This window comes from Pristis pectinata, chromosome 1 (genome assembly GCF_009764475.1).
Source record: "Pristis pectinata isolate sPriPec2 chromosome 1, sPriPec2.1.pri, whole genome shotgun sequence".
In the NCBI taxonomy this organism is placed as follows: domain Eukaryota; kingdom Metazoa; phylum Chordata; class Chondrichthyes; order Rhinopristiformes; family Pristidae; genus Pristis; species Pristis pectinata.
This window is the reverse complement of record NC_067405.1, coordinates 69870247-69894610: the sequence shown is the minus strand read 5'-3', so window position 1 is coordinate 69894610 and position 24364 is coordinate 69870247. Positions and strand designations below refer to the sequence as shown.

The following is a 24364-nucleotide window of genomic DNA, read 5'->3' as shown; positions in this document are numbered from 1 at the left end:
TCAATCTCCTCTTAACCTCTCCCCTTTACTTTAACCTAAGCCCTCTGGTTATAGACATTTGTGTTATCGGGAAAAATTTCTTATTATCTACCCTATAACTGCGGTGCATAATTTTGTATACTTTAATCAGATATACAAAACCCTTCAGATAACCCTTCAGCCTTCAACGCTCAAAAAACCCCCAGCCTATCCAGTCTTTCTTTTGTTGCAACACTCCATCCTTGGCAACATCTGGTGAATCTCCTCTACATTTTTTCTATAGTGCAACAATCAAAATTACACTCTGTATTCCAGCTGTGACCTAACCATTGTTTTATATAGTTGTATCACAACCTGCCTGTTCTTAAGCTCTGTCCCAGTTAATGAAGGCAAGTATCCCAAATGCCTTCTTCATCACCCTATAGACCTCTGCTGCTGCCTTCAGGGATCCTTGGACACATATACCAAGATCCCTCTGTTCTTCAGAATTTCCAGGGGTCCCACCTTTCATTATGTGTATCCGAGCTGTATTAGTCCTCCCAAAATCAAACATCTCACATTTTTGAGGATTAAATTCCATTTGCTGCTTCTCTGCCCATCTTACCAACTCATCAATCTCTTCTGTAGCCATAGACATTCCTTCTCACCATCAACAAAACCAGCAACTTTCCTGTCATCTGCAAAATTACCAATCAATCCTCCAGCATTCATCCCATATTGTTAATGTATATACCAAACAGTAAAGGTTCCAGCACCAATCTCTGCGATACACCACTAGTCTCAGGCTTCCATTGGTATAAACAACCTCCACCATCACTCTCTACCTTATATCACCAAGCCAAATTTGGATTCAATTTGGATACTATGGGTTGTTACATCTTGGACAAGTTTCCCTTTAGGACTTTTAAAGGGCCTTACTGAAGTCCACATACAGTACATCAACCGTATTACTATGTCACCTCCTTGATAAATTAGCCATTAATAAAGCCATTCTGACTATCACCAATCAACCCCTGCCTCTCCAAGTGTAGATTAATCCTGTCCCTCAGAACTATTTCCAATGATATCCCAATCACTGATGTTAGACTCACAGGTCTTTAACTACTTGTCTTTTCTCTGCTGCCTTTCTTGAAAAAGCACCATCATTTCAGACTTGCATTTATCTAATCCATCTTCCAATTCCTATACTTGCTAATAAATGGCACCAGAAACAATCCAGAGATTGCAATCTTAGAACTTTTTAATTTTCTACCTAGCTCCTGAAATTCAATTTTCAGGGCATCATCCCTCATTGTACCTATTTCATTTGGACTAATGTGAACAATGACTTCTGACTGTTTATCCTCCCAATTTTGAATGCTCAGCAATACCTTTGACCTAGCACCAAGGAGGCAACACACCATCCTGGATTCATGTCTACCGAAGTGCCTATCCATTCCCCTCACGGTTGACTCACACTCTGAAATTCAGTCTGAACCTTTCCTGACTACCTACCTGTTTCCCTTCCTCTGCCTGGAGGTTTCCCATTCACTCTCAAACTGCATTTCCTTAAGTTGTGGGGAGATCACCTCTAAAAATATGCTATCCACTTAACCCAGCCTTGTGGATGCAGCCAGTGCTCAAGCTTCAAAACCGGGCACTCAAGCTGGTCCAATCTGTGGCACTTTCAATAAAGTTCTAAGGTACCCCTTTTCATTGATGAATACCAATCACACTACTAATCATCCTGTCTTTATCATAAATTAATAAACTATGAAAGCAGTGGAAATCCTAACCTGGTTCTACTTACCAATCAGCTGGCTCTCCTGTCACGCATTACTTTCCGAATTATGCAGTCACCTCCATCGCTGCTGCTGGTCTCCGTGGGGTGATGCTCTCTCACAGATAGGTCCTTCTCCCCTCACTGCTACTACCTTGCCTCCCGATAAGTTAATGTGCCAGCTGTTGTTTCCTGTGTTCTCACTGGTAGGTCCACCTCCCCTCTCTGCTGCCACTGACCTTAAGGATATGTCCTTATTTTGTTCACATACTGCCCACGAAGAAAATGAATTTTCCCTATTTATCATATTAAAGCTCTTCATAACTTTGTACAGCTCTATCCAATGTCGTTTTGATCTTTTGCATTCTTGTGAAGAGATACAATTTCTGCAGTCTCCTATGGCTCTGTTTCAGGGGAATGATTCAACTTCTTTTCAAGACAAGATTAAACCCATGACTTCCTAATTCAACAGCATCTGGGCACATGAGAGCAGAATGGAGTGTTCTGCATGAGTGCAACAGCTTGATTAAGAAAAACCAAGGGCAGTCAAACCGACAGAACTCCTTGTAACATTTATCAAGCAAAAAACTCTTCATCGTCAGAAAGCAAATGAGCAAAAACATTTCCTGTAAAGGAAGTCAGATCAAATCTGGTATTTTCATAGTCATTGAATCTTGAAGCACAAAACCAGGCTCTTTGGCCCACCATTTCCTGCCATTTTATTTAATTTCCTATGTTCTGATCTGATTTTAAAAAAAATTGTTCAGCTATTGATTAAAAACAAAAAAGTATTACATCACGTTTAAGGTAGTAGAACATGACCCATAGCTTCCTGAAGGGTCAGCTGTTTCCCTTTTTGTTAAAGTTATTGCAAACCCAGTCACTTCCCTGTATGTCCACACAAGAATTCTACATGTTGAACAATAAATGTGAATGTTCAAAATATAATCACCAGACAAAATAGTACGGATTCATGGCATGGTGCATATAGAGCTGGTATTTGGAAATGCCACAAATTATAAGTTACAATGAGCACTCCACCTTTATTGACAAATCAATGACATGTTCAGACATAGCTATATGAACTGAAGACAGGAATAGAAGAATTGTCATTCAGCAAGAATCATAGGACTGTGCTGTGACTTGAACAAGCTAACTTTTCAGAATTCTATGAGGCAGGCCTATAATGTCAAAAGGATCTAACTGCATTTCTTTGACCAAAGCAGCCCTTGTAAATCGCATGAAGGAAAATGTTTTACCTGCTCAAGCCTTGCTACAAATGTGTACTGCCAGTGATAGTTCCATTCAAAAAGAGTCTCCACAGGATTGCTAATGGCCTTGTGTGTGCTCAGTGTCCTATAGAGCAGTGCATATCCTAAATTCATTTCCTGTTCTGGACACTATTGGCTGATCTGAGTTAGGCAGCGGAAGGTGCACTACAATTGGGCTGCACATCTTTGACTTTGGCCGAAGGAAAACACAGTCAGGTTTATCATGTCAACGTGGCCCAGAAGTACCTTCCTTCCTTTTATTTGGGATGGTTTTAGTTCAATCCCCAGTTTGGAGACTGACTCCTCAGCTCAGTTCAGAGGGAGAATTGCACTGTCAGAGGTGCTATTAACCAAGGCCTTGTAAGTCTGTGCATTATCTAAAAAAACAGTTCCTCCTGCTCTTAATGCAGTAACTTATCCATCCACCAGCATCACAAAAAAAATGGTTCTTAACTTCATTTCTGTTTGCAGGCTCTTGCTCTGCACAAATTGACTTTTGGTATCCTGTATTATAACAGCGCCTACACTTTAAAAATACAATTGATTATGAAGCACTCTTAGGCATCCTGAGGTTGTGGATCATGCTATATAAATGCAAGCCCTGTTTTTTCTTTCCTTAAGATTATTAAATGAATCTTGTTGGATAGAACATGTAGATCCCAAGCAAGAACAAAAATGGACTTAGTGCCAAAGTGAACCATACTCCCGGTGCTCACTGCCTTGAAGACTAAACAACTAAATCTTTGGAATTCCCTCCTCAAGAGGCCGTGAAGGTTCAGTCATTGATTGTATTCAAAACAGAGAGGCATAGTTTTATAGTTATTAAAGGAAGAAAGGCATATGAGTAGATAGCAGGAAAACATTTGAGTTAGAAGATCTACTGATGTCAACAAGTAACAAATTACTGAAACCTTTATCTCCATCTCTTGTTGCTTGAAAATACAACCATGTTTATTGCAAAAGTAAGTCTGTCTTATGTGAAATTGCAATTCCACAATGTGAATCTTAAGAGTTACTAAACAGATCCTTGCTGTTGGAAGAGTGGCAAACATAGCACGGCCCAGAAATCCAGAAGAAACAACACTGCAAAGTTAAAAGTAGTATTGACACTGAGTAAAACAACTTGGCACATATTACAGGGGGCCTTAACATCATAAGTTAACATTGTATATTCATATTTTCTTGTGCACTATTATTGTTTTTCCACCATTAAATACACACTAATTATGTCAACAGTAGTGCAAGAAACAACATTCATTGGTGAACTTTCCAACCAAATTGGTCTGAATATTGATGAGTTGCCATCGTTCACAGAAGACCAGCTTTTACCAACACAGAGGGCCAATTACATTACACCTGGAGTCACAGTCAGACTGATGTACAGCACACTACATGCTCACATTCTGCATGCTGCTCGCACCACAGCTGAAGTCATTGACTGCTGTACAGCATGCTACATACTGACAGGTTACTCTACACGAAGTTCATGTTACACCTGGAATCATAGACTGTTGTACAGCATGCTACACACTCATAGCTCACTCTGCCCACTGCTCACACTGCAGCCAGGGTCACAGTCAGACTGCTGTACAGCACACTGTACACTTACAGCTCACTCTGCATGCTGCTTACACTGAGGACTGACTCTTCCTCACATTTTCAAACACTTCTTTGCCACCAAATTTGCCTTCCAATATCCACTTGCCTAAACCTGATACTCCTCTTTATGGATGATAGGGACATGCAAAAGATGCTTCCCAGCTGCTGCAGGGACGCACAGGAACTACATCAGAGCAGGTGTACATGGGATCAGTACTCAACACCTTATCCATCCAGGTGTTGTTCTAATCTGCACTTCTTGGATGAGCAATGTCTGCTCAGGCTACCATTCCACCAGGTAGTCCTCACTCACATCTGGGACCTCAAGAAACTTCAAGTGACCTACAAGCCTGCATTGCTCTCTAATTGAACATCAGGTTCACTCAACCTCCCAGCCTCAGGCTCATTCTAGACCATAACTACCGGTAAATACCACATATTACAGATTGCTGCTTACAGCTGCAGTAAGGAGATCATTGCCCCTCTGTGTGTGATGACCAGATCTCATCACTTCTCATCAGCCCACAGGAGCAGGCAGAACACCCATGGGCACCTGCTGCCATTGCAAGCTTCCCCAAGGTGCAGGCATTCATAGGCTGCAGTCACTTTCCCAGTAACTTCCTGCCAGGAATACCTGGCTGTACTACTGGACGGTTTATGTCACGGTAACCAACAGCCCTGGAAAAATGGGTGATGTAATCCTTCCTGGTAAACATAGGAGCATACTCCCTGACCTCTGGGATTACTGATACAGCCTTGGTGAATAATCTTCAACAACTGAAGAATGCTAGCGATGTTGTTCATTTGGGTCATTAAGGATTATCTCATGACCTCTTAGCTTTAATACAAATTAGTGGAGAAATTCAATTGGAGCTTCTCAATAACCCCATCTGTTTTTCAACCAATATAGCAAAACACAAAGAAGCCCAACAATGCTATTGAATTTCACAAACATTTTAGAGCTTTTTCAAAAAAAAGCATAAATGGGCCATGCAATGCCATTTTAACACTCTAAAAATAATCCAGATGAACTTTTAGGTTCCTTGAACTCTCATGACTGCTGCAGCCACCAGATTATGGGTTCCTTCCAGACAAGCTCCCAGAATATTGCTGCACACAAAAACATGATCCTGAACAGTGAGAGCTGGAGCAAGCGGGATTCCAAACTATTGATTGGTTAACCTAAACCAGACATTTTGTTCACTGTCAGACAATTGCAAGAGTTCACAGATACCTCCTGTCTTACTGAGATCAAAGAGTCTGCAATCTATCGACATACACATTGAAACAGGGAGACATACAGACAGAGATGTGCTTATAGATATATAGAGTTGACATTAAAGCCTAAAAGACACCATTCTGATGGACATTTGTTGTTCAAGAAACAGTTTTTTCCTTTAAGTTTCAAATTTGGGATTATTCTGTGGTGTATGAAATATAAAGGACTATTTTACAGAGAAATATTACATTTGAACAAATTATGTATTATGTTAAAATAGACAATAATTGCAATAAAATGTAAAGAACAATGTCTTTTGTAGACCACATTCATGGTAATCAGAAATGTATTAACAACTTTAATTTCTACACACACATAGCACAGCAGATTTTCACAGGATAAAGACCACAGTTTAATGTGTTATCAATTATGGCAGGCATTTTGTGGTGTAGGTATCACTTTCTGAGTCACTCTGTCCATGACATGGTGAAACTAACGGAATTTCCAAAATGCAATTCAGATGTTAAGGCTGAGTTTGATGTTTATTTTATTGATTCACATAAAATAAATAGCATGGAAATTGTGGAGAGGCAGTCTGTTAACATTTCACTGGATACTTGTCAATACTAAAGAGAGTATTTGTTTGATGGCTGAAATTCCTTAGGAAACCTTGATTACCACTTGAACTGGGGCAAGGACTGGCGAGATAATGTTATCATAATGAACACAAACATCCATACTCGCTATACATATGAAGGAAGATCACCTGTGTTACACTGTTGATGATGGGATTCCAGTAGGTCAGAAACTGCATCTGGCAGTTAACTTAGTTTAGCAGCCACAGAAATTTGCAATTTTATTTAAGAGAAGGCAGGGTTAAGGGCTTGGTTCAGGTGATGGAAATCTAGAGGGTTGATATGTAGGAGTTCATGCGCAGATTATGTCAGGGAGGCCAGGGGCTCATACCCAATCAATACTCATAAAACATGAACATCCTTCTTTAAATAAGGAGACCAATTTCGTACACAAGTATAGTCTCAGCATTGTCCATATTATTAAAGCATAATCTCCCTCCTTTTGTATTAAGCTCCTTTAGTAATAAACAATTACATTCAGTTGGCTTTCCTTATGGTACCTGCTGAACCTGGTACCTGATGAACCTGAATACTCACCTTTTGCAAGTCATGCATTAGAACACCCGGACCCTTTGGCATCTCAGGGCTCTGCCATCTTTCACCATTTAGGCAGTGAAACGGGAGAAAAGTTTTTTTTTCATACCAAAATGGACAACTTCACATTTTACCACATGATACTTAATTTGCAAACTCTTTTCCCACTCACTATCTGTATCCCTGTGTTGCCTCATTATGTCCTCTTCACAACTTACTTTTGACCTATCTTTGTGACATCAGCAAGCTTAGCAATCATTCCTTCAGTGTTTTCATCTGAGTCATTTACATGAATTGTAAAGAGTTGAAGCAACAGCACTCATTACATCTTGCCAACCATATAAAGACCTATTTATGGCGATTCTCTGTTTCCTCTTAGCCAGTTTTCTACCCCAACCAATATGTCACCACTAGATCATGAGATTTTAATTTTTTGCAATAACATTTGGTGTGACCTCTTATCAAATGCTTTCTGGAAATCTAAGCAAATCCAATTTCCCTTTATCCATAGCACATATTACTTCTTCAAACAACTCCAGTTGATCAAACATGTTTCCCTTTCACAGTATCATGTTGACTTTGCCTGATTACTGTGATTTTTTTTCTCAGTGCCCTGTTATTTTGTTTTTAATAATATTTTCTCATATTTTCCTAAAACTGGTTTTCTGTCTCCCTCCCTTTCAGAGGAAATAAGCTACATTTACTGTTTTCTATTCTAATGGATCCAATCTAATTCATCAATTATCTCACCAGCCACTTCTTTTTAGACTTTGGGATGTAATTCATCAGGACTCAGAGACTTGTCAGCCCACAGCTTCAATAATTTGCTCAGTGCCACTCCCCTAGCAATTGTAATTTTACTGAGTTCTTCTTCCCCTTCCAATTATTAATTTAAACAATAATTACTGGGGAAACTCCAGAGGATGCAAACAAATCCCTCTGACTTAGAGCTGGGGAAGAGTTACACTGACTGAGTGGGTTCTAGATCTACTTTTGTAACCATCTCAGGCAAACAATTAGAAGGGCCCATTATGAATATTTAGTCGAACATTCTGAGATATACCACTCCAAAGTACCCTATCACATCCATTTACTGGAACAATAACATCATTGTTATATATTAAGGCAATCAAAAGTATAAACAATAAAATACATCTTTCAAAATTTAGTTACCTGTACTGTGGCTTCATGTTCAAAATTATATGGTTCCTTTGAAAGCTCTGTGGACAATTGTACCATACAAGTGTGGAATTGAAACATATATAACAGAGCAAGCTTGAAGTATTTAATGAGATACCTGATCCCAGTTGGAGCAGCAATATTGGTGGTACAATTGGACTAAGAACCCCTAATCTGAAGAGAAAAATATTAAGTAGAACTAACATGACCCATTGATACCTGCTGGAATATTTGTATGTGCAAATATCAAAGTGAATATCAAGTTTAACAAATGATACTATAAATGGTTAAACGCATCATTCACAGTCTAGGATAACAGATCATCACTTGTATAAGTTACCAGAGAGGTCATTGTGCATAGAGGAACCTTAACAAAATTTTTGGCAGCTAAGGAAGAGAGAATGTTAGTAGACCACAGTATGAAGTAAAACAAGCTTGGATTCATCCAGCAATTTTCAAAGATCAGTTGGAAAGTTAACAAGTGCTACCCGGCCAATGATTTAGTTCTGAAATGTAGATATTGCTGTTTCATCAGTAAATATATCCAAAACAACATTGCATGGATCTGTTTTTGATGATTCAAGTTGAATGATAAAATGTGATCATTACCATAAAAAATTCACTATTCCTCCTGCAGTAGCATCAGGCAAAAAAGGTTGTGAAATCAAAGTAGTAAATGGAATTAAGAAGCAAATCGACCAGGATCCAGTTGAATGGCAGAATAGGCTTGGGGGTCGGATTGGTCTATTCCTGATCCATTGGTCATTTTTACATCCATTCAGGAAGCCAGACTGGAGTTCAACATCTTATTCAAAAGAAGGAACCAATAAACCAGGATGCACTGCAACAACAACCTAGAACATCTGTCAGCATTAAAGGATCTTTCAAAGGCTGGTTTAACTCCCGGAAAAAGTAGATGGCAATGCCAGGAAGATATCTTCATTGAGATAGCCAGCTAATTTTAACCACCAGGGCTCAGCTGAATTGGAGCATCGCAGGTGGAAAGTAGCAGCTAGCTGGTAGCCTCAGCACCACACTGGACCCCTCTCACTTATTGGGATTCAGACGCCACCCCCCCCCCCCCCACTCCCCCGGAAGACAGCCCACATTGATATGTTCCAAAGGCAAGTGACCAGTCAGTGGAAGATCCCCAAACTGCATGTACCTTCATTAACACAAAATGTACTTAAAACTTTCTCCCAAATTACATAATGCATTCCATAACTTGCCTGTTTCCCACCCTCCCACCCCCCCCATTTAAATTACTTTGCTTCTGAGTCTTTTCATCAGCCTTTATATTAATATGATACGACGTCATCTGTGATGATGTCTGAGTCTGAAGGTGCTGGAGTCCACACCTTCTTAAACTAAGGACCCCTCTATCTTTTCATCAAAAATTAAATGGAATGATTTTGTTCATCACAGTGTAGTTCTCCCAAGTGTCCTGGTCAATATTTATCTTTTCATCATTGCTAAGAAAGATTATCTGGTCTGAGCATATTTCTGTTTTGAACATTTCCTGCACTTCAACAGAACTTCATGTAAATTGCTCTGCAAAGTCAAAAGGTCATGGGGGTTCTTTATAAATATGTCTTCCTTTTGTTTGTTCTTTAACCCCCTCCAGATCTCTTAATTTAGCCCTCATTCTGTTTGTTTGGTCTCAGTTCCCATCAACCTCCTATTTTTGTAGGAACCTCTGAAAAATAGAAGATCAGTTTTATGTGCGTCTGCCCACACTTTGCACAAAGCTCTTGCCAATCAAAAGTAAAACTAGCAGGTGAAAAGTTAAAAAAAAATTCCATATTAAGCAACAGTGCACACATCCTGACAAATTATGTTGAATTACACTCAGGCAGAAATGATGCAAGCCACAGTATTTTTAACTCAGTCGCTCAGGGAAGGTTAAAAGCAGTTGTGCAGATGGAAGCATTTCCATGCATTTAGCAGGAGTTCAGAATGAGTATTTTTTATACACAGCTCCTGAAGTTAATGTGAAAGCTCATCCTCTGGTGAGTTATAAGGAAAATGCAGATATGTTTCAGGGAAACTTAGTCAGGCACTTCAACTGGCAAGGGTACGGCAGATGGAATATAATGTATAAAAGTGAGCTATAGAACGTAGAACAGTACAGTACGGGAACAGGTCCTTCAGCCATGATGTGTGTGCCAACCGTAATGCCAATTTAAAGTACTTCTATCTGCCTGCACATGAGCCATAACCCTCCATCCCCTGCCATGTTTCTGTCCAAATGCCTCTTAAACATTCCTATTCTAATTCCTTCCTTCACTTCCCCAGACATTGTGTTCCAGACACATACCACACTCTGAGTAAAAAAAAAAATTCCCTCGTAAATGTCCTTTAAACTTTCCCATTTGTGCCTTAAAGCTATGCCCTCTGGTATTTGGCATTTCCTCATAGGGAAAAAGACTCTGACTACCTACCCTATCTATGTCTCTCATAATTTTATACACCTCTATCAGGCACTCCCTGTCCCCACTTCCTTCCCCCCACCACCCACCCTCGCCCTCCAATGTTCCAGAGAAAACAACCCGAGTTTGTCCAACCTCTCCTCATAGCTAAAACTCTCTAGTCCAGGCAACATTGTGGTGAACCTCTTCTGCACCTTCTCCAAAGCCTCCACATCCTTCCAATAATATAGAGAGCAGAACTGCACACAATACTCCAAATGTGGTCTAAGCAAAGTTTTATGCAGCTGCAACATGCTTTGCTGACTTTTATCAATTTACTCAGAAAATATAGAAAAAACAGAACATTTTCTTAAACGCCAAGAGGTTGAAAGGGAAAGGTTCTCACAGGGATCTGGTTGTCCTTGCACATGAAGCACTGAAACACAACATTCAGCAACCAATTAGGAAGGCAAGAGAATACGGGTACAAATCTTACTGAAGTTATAAAGAGCACTATTGAAACCACAGCCAGAATAATATGTACAGGTCTTATCTCCCTAACCAAGACACAATATACCTGCAACAGAGTAGGCACAACAAAAAAATCACCAGCTTGATTCTTGCAGTGGAGGGGATTATCCTATGAAATGGAACTTAGAAGAATGAGAGGTAGTCACATGAAAACATATTAAATTCTTATGCAGCTTCACTGGGTAGAAGCATGAACAATATTTTCCTCGCTGGAGAATCTAGAAACAGGGATCACATGTAACAAAGAAGGGTTCAGCCAATCAGGACTGAGATGAAAACAAATTTTTGCACCATGTGTAGCAAATCTTTGTAATTCATTTCCCAAGAGGACTGTAGAGGTTCAGTGGCTGAGTATATTCAAAACAGAGGTTGATAGATTTTTAGATATTAAGGGAATCAAGAGATGTGGGTTTGATGCAGAAAAGCTGCACTGAGGTAAAAGATCAGCCATAATATTATATTGCATTGCAGAGCAGGGTAAAGGGGTCAAGTGGCTTACCTCTGCTTCTAGTTCTTATGTTCCTATATTCTGCTGCACTCCCTAAAGAGGCAATGATGAGTTGTTTATCTGACTGTTGGTATCAACTTGCTGTTTGCAAATTGCTTGTTGTGTGTTCACAATTCAATTGGCTGGGGGACACTTTAACATGTTCTAATGAACTGCAGATACTCACCTCAGATACTCTTATAAGATTGTGAAGTCTGTTGTATGATTGTAGCCTCATTATCACATTCATGTTATTACTCATTCAAATAGCAACCTTCTAAGAAAAATCTATCAATGAGGTCAAATCTTAGAAGTTTACTATTTCTGAGCAAATCAAACTCCTGGCTGGCAATGCTCAACAAGATCATGCAAGTTCCTAAATCTGCCATTTACACAGGCGCCCTCAGGGATACCTCCCCACAGCTAATTTTAACAGTGTCCCACACAGCATGTATTTCCAAATACGACAGTGATCTTCTGCACAATCCTTTTGACACTGTTATATGGATTCTTGGCAAAAATCCATTTATTTGGACATTCTGGAATTATGATTACAGTAGTCCCTTTAACCTACTGAAGGTACTCTCTTTCAGCTGAGATGATAATCTGAGGTCTCCTTTGGTCCCTTGGGTGAGTGTGATACTATTTTAAAGAAGAGCAGGGGAAATATCTGCAATATTCAGTATTTATTCCTTAAACTAATATCATGAAAACAGATTACCTGGTTAATATCACATTGCTGTTTTTCGGTACCCAGCCTCACTCAAATTTGCTGCCATATTTCCGACTTTACAATAGTAACTACTTTTTAACTGTTGGTAAAGTTCTCTGGGATATTCTTAAATTGTGAAAGGCTCTGTGCTGTGCAAGTCTGTTTAGAGTGCAATTAACATATTAAAATAATGACTCAGTGCCTGAAAAGTACAAAACAAATTAAATTATTCCACTATTTCTCATGTTAATTTCAATAATTCTTAAGTAATATACATTTCCATTTAAGTTTGTGCCTTGGCCTTGCAACAGTGACTCAATGACTCACTATTCTAAGAAAAGGTTTGGGTTTAGTCTTATTCCAAAAGTAGAACACCCAAAGTAGTTGGATGCCTCATGGACTACTGCTCTCATTTTGCATTTCCCAAAACACTGACATACCCCTAGATATGATTGTGGGCCATGATCATCATGCATTTTTCTTCCTTGACCTGTATATCACCTTCAACAGTCAAACACAATTGACAAATGGCACTCTTCCACTGTCCAGAAGTGTGAAGTTTCACATCCTTATTTCTGCACCACCATCCTGCTGAAGCCATGACACTAAAATTAACTACCTCTTCTTCTGTCGGCTACTGGGTCCTGTAAGGATGCATCCATAGTCTTGCCCAGTTTCTTATCCACAAGCTGCACTGTGGTGACATCATCCAAAAATATCATTTTCTACTTGTACACAAATAAAATGAACATTGAGGACTTCAGTTAACGGGAGAGATTGGAAAGGCTGGACTTGTTTTCCTTGGAGTGAAGGAGGCTGAGGGATAACCTGAGAGAAGTATACAAGATTATGAGAGGCATAGACAGGGTAGGTGGTCAGAATCTTTTTCCCCATGGTAGGGGTATCAAAAACAAGAGGCTTAAGGTGAGAGGAAGGAGCATTAAGTGGATCTGCAGGAAAAGCTGTTTTTTTTACACAGAGAGTGGTTGATATCTAGAAGGCACTGCCAGAGGGGAAGGGGGTGGAGTCATACACTATTGCTACATTTAACTGACATTTAGACAGACACTTAAATAGGCAAGGTAGAGAAGGACATGGTCCCAATGTAGGCAAATGGGAGTAGTGCAGATGGACAAAAAGGTTGCCAAGGATTTTGCTGGGCAGAAGACCCCATTTCTGTGCTGTACAACTCTATGACCTTTTGACATCTGTCCCAGTGTTCAACTTGCCTGCTGCTTTGTGCAGGTAGTTCTTGCACAACATCTGCTGTTTCCTGTCTCTAAACCACCACCACCACCACCCCCCCCCCCCCCGACACACACACACACACACACACACACACAATTTAACCTATTCTCTAGGCCTCCCTCTACTCTCAAGACCTGCCTTAAAAACCCATAACTTTCACCAAGCTTTCAGTCACCCCGTCCTCAGCTCCCCCTCCTTGGCTCAATGCTTATCTTCCTTTGTGAGATATTTCAGTGAAAAAGCAACACAAACGGGTTGATATGGATATGGCTTTGAGATAGCAGCACATGATCGAGCTCCAAGCTGGAACTGACCACGTGTGATGGTGTGATGTGATATATGTGATAAAATGCTCACAAAGATAGAAGTTGATGCTCTATGAACCTGAAGCTATGAACCACCAGGTTGAGAGCAGTTACTTTGTAGATTTTCTTTCGTTTTGAAGAAATATAATTTTGGTAACGTTAAAATAATGAAGTATAACTTAAAGTATAACTTAAATAGTGAAGTATAAACTTAAAGGTGGCGTTTATATCCAGTGAAGTCAGTTGTCTCCACGTTGTCCAAAGAATATTCCCTTTAAGATTCCTAAGAACACTTGTGAAACCATTACAATACAGACATTGCTTGGCAAAGCATGCTTGCATTTACACCGTGCATAAAACAGAATGAACCGAATGTCCCGCTGTGGCCGAGATATTATAAGGTGCCTCAGAGGACCGCAATCAAACCTGACACTGAGTCACGTAAAGAAATACTAGTACAGAAAACGAAAAAATTGTTCAAAGAAAGGGGATTTTAAGGAGAAGAGAGGGGAAATCAAGAGTTTAGGAGAAGAGCGAAGAGATGTCGAAACCGCAGGGGTGAACGTTACGGTTTGAAAAATTGAGGTGAGTACAGGGAGCATGTTCGGGTAATGAACCCCTGGTCGGCACGGCCCTCAGAGAGTGTGCCACTCCAGATACTGGAACGGTCGAGATAAGAGCGAGCGCTCGCACTACGTTGGGGCTCTCAGCAACAGAGAAATCGAGGTCAGGATTGCAATAAAATCAGTTGCAAACACGTTTTTTTTTCTAAATAAAGAATTGTACCAACCTACGTTAGATTATGAGTTGTCAGGTACCAAACTACGAAGCCCTGGCATGCAGAGAGTTTGCCACTGACGGTGGGGTTTGAGCAAGTGGTCGAAGATAGTGCAAGGCTTCAACACAGGCGAGAAGGTTTCGGCTGACAGGAGCTGCCTCGGAATCTCCACAACAGTGAAGTGAGAGGGAGCTTGGAAGCCCCAAACCACCCCACCCCTAACCCAGAGTTTGCAGCGAGGGGCTGAGGTAGACGATCACCAATTGTACTTCCTGTGTATATTTTATAAAGAAATTATAATCATGAAAAAAGTAACCAGAAGCTCCGGTACAAGCACGAACATTCAGTGACAAGGGTAGACTCACTTGGTTACTTAATTCAGTAAGGTTACTTACCGAACTCAAATCCGCTATGCTCTCGCCTCAGTTTCGCGGCGATCCGCAGTTCTCGTTAATGTTGATTCCTCTTTGAACTTCCCACTACCCTGTATCTGGAAGGGGAGTAGGTTTTAAAGAACACAGGCGGAAGTGGCGGTGCGCTTCTGAACGAAAGCAACCTGTAAGTTCGAGCAGCGCCCAAAAAACGCTGGAGGAACTCAGCAGGTCAGGCAGCATCCGTGGAGGGAAATGAGCGGTCAACGGTCCGAAACATCAACTGTTCATTTCCCTTCATAGATGCTGGGGGATGGGAGTTCATGCAGAAAGACAGAGGGAAGCAAAGCAGAGACCGGAGCAAAAGTTAGAGAAGAAAAAAATGAGTGGAGTATAGAAAAGTAAAATGCAAAGTACACAAAAGATTATTAGATTCTAAAAGGACAGTGAGTGTAAGGGCACTTTATCTGAATGCCTGTAGTATTCGAAACAAAGTCAGTGAACTTGTGGCACCAATCAGTACAAAGGGGTATGATCTAGTGGCCATCACAGAAACGTGGTTGCAGGGTGGAGATGAGTGAGAATTAAATATCCAAGGGTATCAGGTAATACAGAAGGATAGACAGGAAGATAAGGGAGGTGGGGTAGCGCTCTTAATTAAGGATGAAATCAGGGCAATAGTGAGAGACGATATAAGATTTAGGGAGCAGAATGTTGAGTCCATCTGGGTAGAGATTAGGATTAATAAAGGGAAAATGTCACTGGTGGGAGTTGTCTATAGGCCACCAAATAATAACATTGCAGTGGCAGAGGCGATAAACCAAGAAATATTTGGTGCATGTAAGAATGGAATGGCACTTGTCATGGGGAACTTTAACTTCCACATAGATTGGACGAAACAAGTTGATCGAGGTAGTCTTGAGGAGGACTTCATAGAAGGCATCCATGATAGCTTTCTTGAACAGCATGTCAGTGAACCTACAAGGGAAAATGCTATCTTAGATCTGGTCCTGTGCAATGAGACATGTAAAATTAACAATCTTGTAGTTAGGGATCCTCTTGGAAAGAGTGATCCCAGTATGATTGAATTTCTCATACAAATGGAGGGTGCAATAGTTCAATCTAAAACTAGTGTATTATGCCTAAGCAAGGGAGACTACAAGGGGATGAGGGAGGAGTTGGCTGGCGTAGACCGGGAGCACAGGCTATATGATGTGACAGTTGAGGGGCAGTGGAAGACTTTCAAAGAGATTTTTCATGGTGCTCAACAAAAGTATATTCCAGTTAAAAGCAAGGACAGTAAGGGTGGGGAAAACCAACCTTGGATAACTAAGGAACTGGATAACCTGGATTGGAGGGCATGTCTTATGAGGATAGGTTGAGTGAGCTAGGGCTTTTCTCTTTGGAGAGAAGGAGGATGAGAGGTGACTTGATAGAGGTGTACAAGATGATAAGAGGCATAGATCGAGTGGACAGTCAGAGACTTTTTCCCAGGGTGACAATGGCTAACACGAGGGGGCATAATTTTAAGGTGATTGGAGGAAGGCATAAGGGGTAAGTTTTTTACACAGAGAGTGGTGGGTGCATGGAATGCACTGCCTGCAGAGGTTGTGGGGGCAGATACATTAGGGACATTTAAGAGACTCTTAGATAGACACATGAATGATAGAAAAATAGGGGGCTATGTGGGAGGAAAGGGTCAGATAGATATTAGAGCAGGATAAAATGTTGCACAACATTGTGGGCCGAAGGGCCTGTACTGTGCTGTAATGTTCTATGTTCTAAATAAAAGAAGGCATTAAGCTAAAAGCTACTGCATACAAAGTCGCCAAGAGTACTGGCAAACTGGAAGATTGGGAAAACTTTAAAAAGTAACAAAGAACCACTAAGCAAGCAATAAAGAAAGGGAAGATAGATTACTAAAGTAAATTAGCACAAAATATAAAAACAGATAGTAAAAATTTTTATGATTATATACAGCAGAAAAGAATGGCTAAAGTGAACGTAGACCCCTTGGAAGATGAGAAGGAGAATTAATATTGGGTAATGTGGAAATGGCTGAGGCCTTGAACGACCATTTTGTGTCAGTCTTCACGGTGGAGGACATGTCTAACATGCCAAAGAGAGATGTTATGGATGCAATGAGAGGTGAGGACCTCGATACAATTGCTGTCACTAAAGAGGTAATGATGAGCAAACTAGTGGGCCTAAAGGTAGACAAGTCCCCTGGTCCTAATGGGATGCATCCCAGGTACTGAAAGAAATGGTGGAAGTTATAGGAGAGGCATTTGTGATAACTTATCAAAATTCTCTGGACTCTGGGCAGATCTCAGTGGATTGGAAGACAGTGAATGTCACACCACTGTTTAAAAACAGATGTAGGCAAATGTCAGGTAACTATAGGCCAGTTAGCTTAACATCTGTAGTTGGAAAAATGTTTGAAACTATCACTAAGGAAGAAATAATGAGACATCTGGATAAAAGTGGTTCTATCAGGCAGACACAGCATGGATTCAGGAAGGGCAGGTCCTGTTTGACAAACTTACTGGAGTTCTTGGAGGATATAATGAGCACTGTGGATTGAGGGGAACAGGTGGATGTTGTATACTTAGATTTCCAGAAGGTGTTCAATAAGGAGCCACATAAAAGACATCCATTAGATAAGGATGCATGGAGTTGGGGGTAATGTATTAGCATGGATAGAGGATTGGTTAACCAATAGAAGGCAGAGTGTAGGATAAATGGGTATTTCTCTGGTTGGCAATCAGTGGTGAGCTGAGTGCCGCAGGGTATTGGTATTGGTATTGGTTTATTATTGTCACTTGTACCGAGCTACAGTGAAAAACTTGTCTTGCATACCGATTGTACAGGTCAATTCATTACACAGTGCAGTTACATTGAGTTAGTACAAAGTGCATTGATGTAGTACAGGTAAAAACAATAACAGTACAGAGTAAAGTGTCACAGCTACAGAGAAAGTGCAGTGCAATAAGGTGCAAGGTCACAACAAGGTAGATCGTGAGGTCAGAGTCCATCTCATCGTATAAGGGAACCGTTCAATAGTCTTATCATAGTGGGGTAGAAGCTGTCCTTAAGTCTGCTGGTACTTGCCCTCAGGTTCCTGTATCTTCTACCTGATGGAAGAGGAGAGAAGAGAGAATGTCTCGGGTGGGTGGGGTCTTGGATTATGCTGGCTGCTTCACCAAGACAGCAAGAGGTAAAGACAGAGTCCAAGGAGTGGAGGCTAGTGTCCGTGATGCGCTGGGCTATGTCCACAATTCTCTGCAGTTTCTTGCGGTCCTGGGCAGAGCAGTTACCATACCAAGCCATGATACATCCAGATAGCATGCTTTCTATGGTGCATTGATAAAAGTTGGTGAGTGTCAAAGGGGACAAACCGAATTTCCGTAGCCTCCTGAGGAAGTAGAGGCACTGGTGACCTTTCTTGGCTATGGCATCTACATGATTTGACCAGGACATGCTGTTGGTGATGTTCACTCCCAGGAACCTGAAGCTCTCAACCCTCTCGACCTCAGCACTGTTGATGTAGACAGGTGCATGTACACCACCCCCTTTCCTGAAGTCAATGACCAGCTCTTTTGTTTTGTTGACATTGAGGGCAAGGTTGTTGTCATGACACCATTCCACTAAGTTCTCTATCTCCTTCCTGTACTCCAAATCATCGCTGTTTGAGATACGGCCTACAATGGTGGTATCATCTTCAAACTTGTAGATGGAGCAGAATCTGGCCACACAGTCATGAGTGTATAGGGAGTAGAGTAGGGTTGGTGCTGGGCCTGCAACTGTTCATGATATACATTTACGATTTGAAAGAGGGGACAGGGTGTAGCACAGCTAAGTTTGCTGATGACACTAAGTTGAGTGGAAAAGCAAATCGTGCAGAGGATGTGGAGAGTCTGCAGCGAGATATAGATAGGTTAAGTGAGTGGGCAATGGTCTGGCGGGTGGAGTACAATGTTGGTAAATGTGAGGTCATCCATTTTGGAAGGAAAAATAGAAGATCAGATTATTATTTAAATGGTGAAAGATTGCAGCATGCTGTTGTGCAGAGGGACATGGGAGTGCTTGTGCATGAATGGCAAAAGCTTGGTTTTCAGGTGCAACAGGTTATCAAGAAAGCAAATGGAATGTTGGCCTTCATTGCTCGAGGGACTGAATTTAAGAGCAGGGAGGTTATGCTGCAGCTGTACAGGGTACTGGTGAGGCCGCACCTGGAGTACTGCGTGCAGTTCTGGTCTCCTTACTTGAGGAAAGATACACTAGCTTTGGAGGTGGTGCAGAAGCGGTTTACCAGGTTGATTCTGGAGATGAGGGGGTTAGCCTACGAGGAGAGATTGAGTCACCTGGGAATATACTCACTGGAAATTAGAAGAATGAGAGGGGATCTTATAAAGTTATGAAAGGCATAGATAAGGTAGATGCAGGAAGGTTGTTTCTACTGGTAGGTGAGAGTAGAACTAGGGAACATAGCCTCAAGATTTGGGGGAATAGTTTTAGGATGGAGATGAGGAGAAACTGCTTTTCCCAGAGAGTAGTGAATCTGTGGAATTCTCTGACCAGGGAAGCAGTAGAGGCTACCTCATTAAATATATTTAAGACACAGTTAGGTAGATTTTTGCATAGTAGAGGTATTAAGGGTTATGGGGAAAAGGCAGGTAGGTGGATTTGAGTCCACGGCCAGATCAACCATGATCTTATTGAATGGCAGAGCAGGCTCGATGGGCCAGATGGCCTACTCCTGCTCCTATTAGTATTGTTCTTATGTTCTCATGTTCTTCATAGATGCTGCCTGACCTGCTGAGTTCCTCCAGCAGTTTTTGTGTGTTACTCTAGATTTCTAGCATCTGCAGTCTTTCTTGTGTCTGTAGATTCAAGCCCCTCTTTTAAGTGGAGGTGTTAGCCTGTGCTTTCCCGAATGGCAATTTTCGTAAGCATGATGTTTTCTTATGCTGATTGCCTGTTTTATTTACATGTTTAACACGGCCCTACCAAGTGGCTGACACCTATCAACATTATTGTCCACAGGTTCCTACACTGGTCTCATCAGCTATCTCAGGATCCACAAAACCACACTGTGAAGTAAGTCATCGTTGAGGCATTGCCTCAAAAGAAGATTAAGAAGAAGAGGAAGAAAAAGTTTTGATTGTATTTTTTGTTTACAGCTGGTGTCAATGGCTACTGTCAGAATATCCTAGATTTTTCATTAAAGCCCAGTGTGGTCATTTAATTGCAGCAGCTTCTTTCAGCAGATCCCTTTAAATCTATTGCTGCTAATCTTTAAGACACAGCTCTTTTGTGGTCCCACTATTGTGGCCTCCAGGGAAACCATTCATTGTATCTGACATTTAGTATCTTCATATAAAGTCTCCTCTAAGTTGCTACCTTCAAAGTTCAAAGTTCCCACGCTTGTCTGGACTCTGCGCAATTCTCTGGAACCTGCTGAGTAGCTCTTTGTATCCTATTCATGGTTTGAATATCTTAATTGGGGACTTGGACATGACTTATTGATATAGTCATAACCTTTGCCAATAGCAGAACAAGCATCAAAATCACTGTGACTAATAATTGTAACAATGTAAAGTAAGAATATGAAAAATTGCACTATTGGTACTGCAAATATTTGTTGACCATAACAATTCCGATTTATTAACAACACTTGAAGTAGCACTCCGATATCATTGATGTGCGGTTATATTACTCATACACAAAATGATCACACTGTAGAAAAACTATTAGCTATTAACTTGCTCTTGCTAATTGAAACGGGATTCAAAGTTTTACCAAAACCTTCTGTTGGTAAACATTGATCAGTTATTGTGATGGTAGAACATCAACCCTGTGAATTTTAGTTACCTTTAATGGATAGCTTTCTTTCTTCTCAAGGTATTATTTTCATGCCTAGAGTCCAATTTCACAGGCAACATGGTAACCCTTTCAAATAGCCACCCTTCGTGTATGGGTACAAGCAGTAGCACCAGAATATTTACCCATTGGATGTTAGGTAAATAAGTTACCCAATCTGTCTGGCTGGCGCAATGTAGTGTTCAAATGAAGTGCATAGGAATGCAGGAAATACACGGGCAATTCCTGGCCATATAATAAGGATGTTTTGGGCTTTGGATAGAGGTGTGGAAAGAAGTAAATGACCAGGTTGCATCTTCAAGAGGTGCAAGAGACTAGGGTATTGGAGCAACAGTAATAACTTAGAGAAGAATGAGGAAGATGTACTTGGGGAGGTTGATGTTGTGAAAGTAGTGGAAAATGATTGCAACACGGTTTGACCAGAAACTCAGGGCTTCACTTCTGCGCAGAATACAAATGTTCCATAGAGCATTCTGCCAGCCTGAATTTTTTTTACTTTGAATGGAAAAAAGCAAATTATGAGCAGCAAATGCAGTAAATTACAAATCAAAGAAGCTGTGGGAGTTAGAAGGCTTACAGTGGATGTTGTTCACAACCATGTCTCATTGGAAGTGGAGTTAGGATGTTAAGGAAGAAAAGGGGAAGTATTTCAAATCTCCATTTTATCTGTAAGTGCAAATATATTCATATTAATATTAGAATATGATTCATCATGAATATGATGAAATAGCACAAGATTATGCTTAAACCAGTCTGCAGATTACTGCAAACAGGAAAATTGTCAAGAGCACTGAGCTCTGGAGAAGCAATCTAAGCCCACTAAAAGGGGAAGTGTTGTTTAAAAGTTCAAGATTGTAATGGAGGATGTTGGTGGACTGAATGAGGAACTTACTGTACTCAGAGACACTGGGAGTATGGTAGACCGTGATAATAGACACTGATCGTCTTGGATATATGGATAAATGGACTTCGGGGGAAAGTGCTAAATTGGGGAAAGGCTAATTACAAGAGTATTTGGCAGGAGCAGGGGAGAGTAGATTGGGAGCAGCTGTTATTGGGTAAGTCTACATCTGACATGTGGGAGTTGTTTAAAGGCCAGCTGGTCAGAATTCAGGGCCAACATGTTCCTGTGAGGAAGAAAGACAGGGGTAGAAGGTTCGGAAACTTTGGATGACAAAGGATGTTGCAAGTTTCGTCAAAAAGAAAAATAAAGCAAATGTAAGGTTTAGGAAGCTGAAATTGGACAGGACCTTCGAGGAATAGAAAGGAAGCAGGAGAGAACTTAAAGGGGGAATCAGGAAGGATAAAAGGAGCCATGAAATGTCTTTGGCCAGTGGGATTAAAGAGACTCCCAAGGCATTTTATACATATGTTAAAAACACTAGGGAGAGGGTAGGACCACTCAAGCTTGAAGGAGAAAATTTATGCCTGGAACCAGAGGAAGTGGGCGAGGTACTAAACGAGTACTTCACATTGGTGTTCACCAAGGAGAAGGAAATGGAGGATGGCGAGATCAGAGAGGGGTGTGCTGATATCCTAGGATTGTTGATATCAAGAAAGAGATGTCGGGCTCTTGAAGAACATTAAGTTGTTATAGTCCCCAGGGCCTAATGGGATCTATCCCAGGTCATTGAGAGAAGCAAGAGAGAAGATTGCTGGGGCCTTGACAGAGAACTTTGCATCCTCTTCAGCCAAAGGTGAGGTCTCAGAGGACTGGAGAATAGCCAATGTTATTCCTCTGTTTAAGAAGGGCAATAGAGACAAACCAGGACATTACAGGCCGGTGAGCCTTTCATCAGTGGTAGGGAAATTATTGGAGAAGATTCTCAGGGATAAGATCTGCTTGAACCTGGAAAAACATAGATTTATGAGGGATAGTCAGTCTGGCTTTGGGTAAAAGAAGTCATGTCTTACAAACTTGATTAGTTTTTGAGGAGGTGACAAGGATGATTGATGAGGGTAGGGCAGTGGATGTTGAATAAATAGACAGTAGTAAAGCTTTCGACAAAGTCCCTCATGGAAGACTGATCCAGAAGATTAAGGCACATGGGATCCATGCAGATTTGGTCGATTGGATTCAAAATTAGCTTGATCATAGAAGACAGAGGGGAGTGGTGGAGGGCTGTTATTCTGACTAAGGATCTGTGACCAGTGGCGTTCCGCAGGGATCAGTGCTGGAACCTCTCTGGTAGGCAGGTGAGATAAGATAAGATATCTTTATTAGTCACGTACATTGAAATGCACAATGGAATACATCTTTTTGCGTTGAGTGTTCTGGGGGCAGCCTGCAAGTGTCGCCACACTTCTGGTGCCAATATAGCATGCCCACAACTTCCTAACCTGTACGTCTTTGGAATGTGGGAGGAAACCGGTGCACCCGGAGGAAACCCACGCAGTCACGGGGAGAACGTACAAACTCCTTACAGACAGTGGCCAGAGTTGAACCCGGGTCACTGGCGCTATAATAGTGTTACGCTAACCGCTACACTATCGTGCCTGCTGGGCTGATTAGTAAGTTTGAAGATGACACAAAAATTGGCAGAGTCGCGGATAGTGAGGAAGGTCGTCAACTGATTCAGCAGGATATGGATCAGCTGGAAATAGGGGCAGAGAAATGGCAGATAGAGTTTAATCCAGACAAGTGTGAGGTGTTGCACTTTGGGAGTTAAATGCAAGAGGAAAGTCTATAGTAAGTTTCAGGACCCTTAGGAACATCGATGTACAGAGGGATCTTGAGGTGCAAGTCCATAGCTTCCTGAAAGTAGCAACATAGGTAGATAGGGTGGTAAAGAAGGCATATGGCATACTTGCCTGCATCAGTCAAGGTGTTGAATATACAAATAAGGAAGTCATGTTGCAGCTGTATAAAGTTTGGTTTAGCCACATTTGGAGTACTGTGTGTAGCTCTGGTCATTGCATCACAGGAAGGATGTTGTGGCTTTGGAGCGGGTGCAGAAGAGGATCACCAGGATGTTGCCTTAATTAGAGAGTATTAGCTATAAGGAGAGATTGGACAAATGTGGATTGTTTTCTCTGGACCATCGGAGGCTGAGGGGTAACCCCATGAAAGTATATCAAATTACGAGAGGCATAGACAGGGTAGGTAGTCAGAGTCTTTTTCCCAGGGTGGAAATGTCAAATACTAGAGGGCATAGGTTTAAGATGAGAGGGGGAAAGTTTAAAGGAGATTTATGAGGCACATTTTTTACTTTGAGTGATAGGTGCCTGGAATGCACTGCCAGGGGAGATAGTGGAAGCAGATAAGACAGTGGCATTTAAGAGGCATTTAGAGAGGCACGTGAACAGACAGGAAATAGAGGGACAGATACCATGTTCAGGCAGATGGGATTAGTTTGGATTGGCATCATGGTCGGCATTGTGGGCCAACTGGCCCGTTTCTGTGCTGTTCTATTCTATGTTCTACATAAGATCCAAAATTCTGGACTTATATTGAAGACAGTTGAAA

The 24364-nt window shown here is 41.2% G+C and overlaps 1 protein-coding gene across 1 annotated transcript in view; it reads right to left on the bottom strand.

Moving 5' to 3' along the window:
- The window catches only part of LOC127571283 (integrin beta-2-like), a 51768-nt gene extending 36520 nt beyond the window's left edge, over positions 1-15248 (bottom strand). Inside the window, exon 1 of the mRNA XM_052017547.1 lies at positions 15040-15248. The gene's annotated coding sequence lies outside the window, so the exon portion shown is untranslated. The remainder of the gene's footprint in view (positions 1-15039) is intronic.
- Positions 15249-24364: the final 9116 nt, after the last annotated feature.